Below are 7,238 nucleotides of genomic sequence, written 5' to 3'. Positions count from 1 at the left end.
AGACAGACAGACAGACAGACAGACAGACAGACAGAGAGGAGGGAAGGATAAGGATGTTGTTTCTGATTGCGGGGCTGCTTTTTATGAGACTGGTGGTCCAAGGGAGAGGCTTCAGAGTGGAGACACACTAGTTTGACTGGACGTGACATTAAGGCAGTGAAATTCTGAAACATCCCCTTCCTGCCAAGCTTCCCAGCTCCCTGTTCAGAGAGAGGGGAAAGAGGCTAATGAAGTCATCCCCTTGAAGACTAGGAGCATTGCATGCAGAACAAAGCATACTTTCCAAGGGTTTAGACATTCTAACCCAGGCCTTAGAATGCAGGGTTAGGTGTTTTTCCATTTACGCTAAGATTTTTTTCCCCCCTTGTGGATCAAACCCATCAGGATGATTTTATTTCCTTTCTTCATCAAACCCACCCTCAGGAGAAGACCTTGGACTGGGACACTTTTTTTTTTTCCTCTCCAAGGGCACAAGAGCTGCTTTTGTGCTAGAGAGCACTGGGGAAAGTGACAGCCCACACCTAGGCTGGGAGCTGGGGAGAACTGCAGAAAGAGTGACCGCTGTCTGGAAGGGGAGGAGGAGGGGGGACTGCCTTGCTGGCAGCTGAGGGAGTGACAACGAAGGCCACCTGCTGAGAGCCGCAGAGAGGGCCACCAGAACAAGGATGCTGAATGCCACCTGCTGGGCGCTGCCGGGAACTGCAGCCCGCTCCTTCTGCCGCAGAACAAAGGCTATCGATGCCTGCTAGTAGCCATACCCAAGTGTATGACTGGCAAAGGTTCGTAGGATCAGAGATGCAGAGCGTGAAGCGACTTAGAAGTCAACCCCCTCATTCTACAAATTGGGAAACAGGCTTAGGGAGGCTAAGTGACTTGCTCATCAAAACTCAGGTCTATCTGATTCCAAGTCCATCCCTTTATTCCCTACACCGTGTTGCCTGTTAGCTGTTGATATTTCCCAGGAGCTCTGTTAAAATCTCTATTTGTTTTCTTCAACTGGTAAATTTTTCCTTTTTCCTTTTTTAATGTTTTTCTATAATTTTTGTTGATATCTTTTGTTTTTGTGGCATGTACATTTCCCAATGTATAAATTCATTGCTCTACCCTATATACCATGCTGCTTATTGGTGATTGTTATTTCCCATGAGCTCTGTTTAAAATCTCTACCTGCTTTCTTCAACTGGTAAACATGCTTTTCTTCTTTAAAAATCCTTTTTTCTATAATTTTTATTTTTTTTTTTTTGCGGCATGTACATTTTTCAATGTATCCATCTCGACCCTCTACACTATGCTGCTTATCAGTGCTTGTTGGTAATTCCCATGAGTTCTGTTAAAATCTCTATCTTTTTAAAAAATTTCCTACAATTTTTATTAATTTATTATCGGTAGCATGCACATTTCCCAATGTATTCTTCTCCCTACTTCTCCCAGAAGGCAATTCTTTACAACAAAGAATAAAAAAGAAAAAAAAGTTCAACAAAACTAACCAACACATTCAGAGTCTGACATTATATGTAATGTTCAGCACCCATAATCCTGCTTCCTCCCTGCCCCCCACCTCTGCAAAGAATGAAAGTGCCTTCACACATCTCTTCTTTGGGGGCCAAGCTTGGACATCATACCATCACAATTTTCAGTTCTGATTGCTTTTAAACTTTTTTCTTCTTTGAATTTAGAGAGCCATGCCTGTAAGATGAGTTAGTGATAGCATATTTGGTGATGTCATATGTCAAAATTCCTTAATTTTCTGAGTTGGGATAAAGGGCCAGAGATGTGAGCAATTCTCTCAAATGTAAAAGGGCCTTTTGTGTCATGTTACAGCCTCTGCTACAAGGCTTAAAAAGGCTTAAAATATGGAGGTATTTCAATTTCATATTCTCCTCTCACCCTCCACCCCCCATGTAGCAAAGGATGGATGAAAATATATTTTGAGGATTTTTTTTGGGGGGGTGAAATGAAGAAGATGACATTTTCATAATGGAACATTGATGTCTAGAATATGAAATAAACAGCTTTGGCAATTTGTGATTGTTCACATTTGATTTATCTATGTCTAGAAAAAAAATAGAGTGTGTTCTTGAAAAAAAAAAGCCAACTTTATATAGTGCTTACTATGTGCCAGGTGTTTTGCTAAATGCTTTACAGCAACCCTGGGAAGTAAGTGCTATTATTATCTCCATTTTACAGAAAAGAAAACTGAGACAAACCGAGGTTAAGTGACTTGCCCAAGGTCACACAGCTAGTAAATGGCTGAGGCCAGATTTGAATTTGTGTCTGCCTGCCTCCAGGCTTAGTATTCTAAAATTTGCTTCTAAAATGAAGCAAAGAATTGAACTCCAAAATGAAGTGGAGATCACTATCATTTAAAACCAATTTTCCCCCTTCTTACTTGGTCTGTAATAATTAATTTTGGCTTATAATTAACAATCAATTTGCTCATTCAGGATTCTCTAGATTAAGGGCTTCAGAGGTTAATAGGAAAATTCTAGCCCTGATTTAATAATCTGTATCCAATGTTGTCTCTTTTACAAAATTCAATCAAAGTTCTTTTAGGTTTTAGAATTTATTTTAATTGTAACCCTTGGCTCAAAGGGTATTTGTATGGGACCAATTCAGCATCTCTGCATCTATACCTCCAGCAATATTTACATTAGGAAAATTAAACTAAAATCTCAAAAATACAATAGGCTTGCTTGACCTTCAGTTAACTTGAATGCCCTATTCACCAGTACCCTACAAATCTACAGTACCATGATTGTTAGTGAGGTTCCTGAGCCACTGAAAAATCCTAAGGTGTCTTCAGAATCACCAAAGAAAAAAAATGTTCAGTCTATTTTTATCAAGTGAGTAGCAGCCTAATTCTTTGAAAGTGCATGTAATCATCTTTTTAAAATTATATTATGGAAATACTTGTTTTATTCCATAAATTAAAAATAAAATAAATAAAAAAAAGAAAGTCCATGTAGAAGTTCCATCTGGTAACCTTAGTTAACCAAACTGTTAAACCAAAGATAAACCATGATTATGAGTTTATTAGAATGTTTGATGTCACTCTGTATCAATCTAAAGAGCCAGGCAGATTCTTGACATGAGTCATTTGAGTGGACACATCATCCCCTGGGGAAGTCCTTATGACTCAGGCTTCTGGTGGTGTCACTTCCAAAGGCTGATTATTTCTTCAGACAGCATTCTACACCAACAACCTTCATTATAAATTCCCAGCTCGATGTTGTTTTGTCTTGTTACTGGGATGTGGAAGCTGAGGAAGTACTGACTGTACCCTAATCAAAAATCCTATTATCCTTGATTCTAAATGAAACTTACACCAGCCTGATTTTCATCTCACAGTCTTTCCTGTGATTCCAAGATCCAGAAGACACAGAAGTGCAGTGAACTTTTCCATTTTGCTTTAAAAGAAAGGGTAGATTTCATAGCCTCCCACCACAGCCCTCAGGTTGGCATTACACTACAGGGTGAACAGCACCTGATTTTTTTTGTAAAGATGTCTGCTACTTGCCTCCTCTGGACAGAAGTGGTATCTTAGGGCTGGCTCATTCATTCCACTGCCTGGAAAGTAGACTCTATAGAGTTTAATTCAGCATCCTTCCCACATGCCCCCTGGTGGCTCTGTTCATAATGACACCATCCCACTTGTGAGGGGCACCTGATGAGAAGCAAAAAAAAAAAAGGGGCCCTCCTGTTGTTCTGCCTCCTTGTCAGGTTTCCATTGACTCTGAAAACTGGAAGGGAACTGATAAAATATATTGTTCAAACTCTTGTGGGGAACGGGAAGAATGGAGAGAATAAACATTTGGCACTGTAATAATTTTTATAAATTATTATCTCATTTACAAATTATTACCTTTACAAATATCATCTCATTTGATCATCACAACAACCCTTAGGTGCTGTTATTATCCCCATTTTACAGTTGAGGAAACTGAGGCAAACAGAGATGACTTGTCCTGGGTCACTCAGGTAGTAAGTGTCTTTGAATTTAGCTCTTCCTGACTCCAGACCCAGCAATCTATCTACTGTGCCAGCTAGCTGCCTCTAGGTAGACATTCATACTGCTGCATGTTCCCACAAGGAGCTCATAGCAGTGGGAAACATGCTGGATTTGAACTCTGCCTCTTTCTAGGTGCGTAACTTTGGGTAAGTCACTTATCTTCCCCTGGCTTCAGTTTCTTCATCTGTAAAATTAGAGGGTAGGACTAGACAATCTCTAAGGGCCCCTGCCAGCTCTAAATCTCTGATCCTAAGATCGTGTCTCAAATTGAACTCATTATCTTTTCCCCTAAACCTGTTCTTCTAATTTCAGACTATGCTTCAACCATGACTCATGATAGAATACAATGGGTTGTGCCTCACCATCATTCTCTGTTACCTTATCCCCATACAGGCTTCCCAGCACTGGTTGCACTTTAACTCATCCCCCACTAGGCTGGGGACTTGGAATACTCCTTGCACTCCATTGCTACTTCTAAGCTAATCTTCTTCCACCATCACTTGGTGACCTCTCCTTCTTTGAGGTTATTCATTCCATATCCACCATGCCATGGAAATTCTGGTAGCTGTTGTTTACCAACCTCCTGGACACTCCCCCTTCTTTCTTCACTGCATTCAGTGCCAGGCTTATAGTCTTTCTCCCTCCTCAATCCTGACTTCATAGTAGAGGACTGAAACCTATGTACTTTTAAAATATCTATTTCATTCTGAACTTAAGAAATAAAACAAGCATTTCCATAACATAGGAGAATAGAAAAAAAAAAAGATGACTGCACATGAAACTGCAAATCTATTATGTATAACTTGCTATTCATTTTAAATATATAATAATATAATATTAATTATTATATACAAATATATGATTATATATAAATATATAATATATGATAATAAAGCGATGTACCTTTCTTTTTTTCTTCCCCCCTCACACATGGGTGTGTGTGTAAAATCATTCTATGCATACTTCTATTTATCAGTTCTTTCTCTAGATGCAGAGAATGTCTTCCTTCACATGCCCTTTGTTGTTAATTTGGGTATTTATAATAATCAAAATGACTTAGTTGCTCTAAGCTGTTCTTAAAACAATATTGCTGTTACTGTACACAGTGTTCTCTTGGTTCTGCTCATTTCACTCTTCATTATTTCAAGCAAGTCTATGCACAAAATAATGAAGTGTAACCTGCATATTGAATATTCCCTCAAGCACTCCAACCTTCCGATTCCTCAACATACTCCTTTACCATGACCTCCTCTTCCATCTCATCCCAGCTACACACAGAGATGGTCATATCCTTGAAATTGCTATTACCCCAAATGTACCACTTCCATGTTCATGTACTCTGCAATTCCCTTCTGTTGTTGTATATATACTTACACTATACTTACATATGTTTATATATTTTTGTTGTTCTTGTTCAGTCATTTTTCAGTCGTGTTTGACTCTTGGTGACCCCATTTGGGGTTTTCTAGGCACAAAGTGATTTGCCATTTTCTTCTCTAGCTCATCTTACAGATGAGGAAACTGAGGCAAACAGAGTTAAGTGACTTTCCCAGGGTCACATACCTAGTAAGTGTCTGAGGCCAGATTTGAACTCAGGAAGAGAAGTCTTCCACATGTCAGGCCTAGTTCTACCACTCCCTCTGCCTTGCAACCCCAAACCTGTTGTGTGTCCTTACCTTGACCTGCAATCCCACAGTCCCTTAGTTGTGACTCCAGTCCATCACCTGTGCCCTGGCTATTCGGTCTTCTAGTCATCATCTTCACTGCCCTTCATAACTTGTTCCACTCCCTTAAACTTTCCAGCCTCCACACAATTGCTCATCCCTACATACTCTGTGATCCAGTGACACTAGCCTCCTTACTCTTCTATCTATAAGGCATTCCATCTCTTGACCTCAGGAATGTCTCCCATGCCTAGAATTCTCTCCTTGCTCATTTCTGCCTCCTGCCTTCCTTCAAGTCCCAGCTGAAGTCCCACCTTCTTCAAGAAGTCTTTCCTGATCTCCCTTACCACTAATGTACATCATTGTTTGCATGTTATCTCCCCTCTTAGACTATGAGCCCTTTGAGAGCAGGGACTGTCTTTTACCTTCTTTGTATCCCCAGTGCTTAGTTAGCACTGTGCCTGGAATACAGTAGGGGCATGACAAATGCAGTAGGCTCTGATTAGTCTAGTCTGGCCAAAAGGCAGGTTCTTTCTATGTCAAACTCAGGTAAAAGCTTCCCTTGGGTTATTCAATTCAGAGATAATGATACTTTGTAACATTCATATCATGCTGTAAGCTTTACAAAGCATTTTCCTCACAATAATCTTGTGAGGTAGGTAGTACTATTGTGATAATTCCCATTTTTTAAAGACGAGGAAGCTTAAGTTGATTTGTTTGCTCTCTATCTACTATGCTGTGGAACTTTTTTTTTCAAAAACAAAACACCTTCACAGTAGATGGCAGAAAAATGGCAAATGTCAGAAATAACAGACTTGTTGTTACAGTGTTTTCATAATCAAATGCAGTTTTCTGCCTCCCTGCATCAACTCCAATTATATTAGTAAATATTATCTTAGCAGAATGTTTGAGACCTTTTCCTAATAATGCCTCCCTCAGGCTCACTCACCCAACTTACATTGGTGCTGGCAAACCTATTTCTCAGAGGGACTTACTGCTACTACTTTCAAATTCTAGGGTAACCTGTTTGGTGTCTGTCCTCACATTAGCCTCCACTGGTATGCTTCCTCTTAACAATCAGCCAATCGGTTCATTTCTTTAGCAAATGGACTTAGTCAACAGGTATAGTAAGAACAGTAGTTACAAAGCATTTCCCCTAACAAGAGGGGTGTACACCACCTCAAATACACACAGAGTCAATGATGGCGGGAAGATAATGGGTATGAACTTAAAGTACAAGAGTAGCAAGGCACATGTGTAGGAAACACACATAGCCAAGGAAATTCACACCTCCAGAACTGTTTGCCCTTTCTTTCTCCAAATAGCCCTCACTGAATTTGCTGTGAGTTATGGTGTTGGTGACAGATCATTAGCTCATCTGGCTGGCTGGTCTGGCACCTACAAGGGTAGGATATCTGCAATGGATGATAAACTGATCTGGGCTTGCTCCTTGTAGGGACTGGGAGGTGCTGGCTAGATGTGCCAGTCCACTGCTAGGCTACTGGTCCAATCCACTCTTGGCCTTTAGACTTGGTGGATGTCCCAAACCAAAAACCTGCTGACCA

The sequence above is a fragment of the Phascolarctos cinereus genome, unplaced genomic scaffold (assembly GCF_003287225.1).
Source record: "Phascolarctos cinereus isolate Bilbo 61053 unplaced genomic scaffold, phaCin_HiC Scaffold_4;HRSCAF=312, whole genome shotgun sequence".
Classification (NCBI taxonomy): domain Eukaryota; kingdom Metazoa; phylum Chordata; class Mammalia; order Diprotodontia; family Phascolarctidae; genus Phascolarctos; species Phascolarctos cinereus.
Note: the sequence above shows the minus strand (reverse complement) of the source record.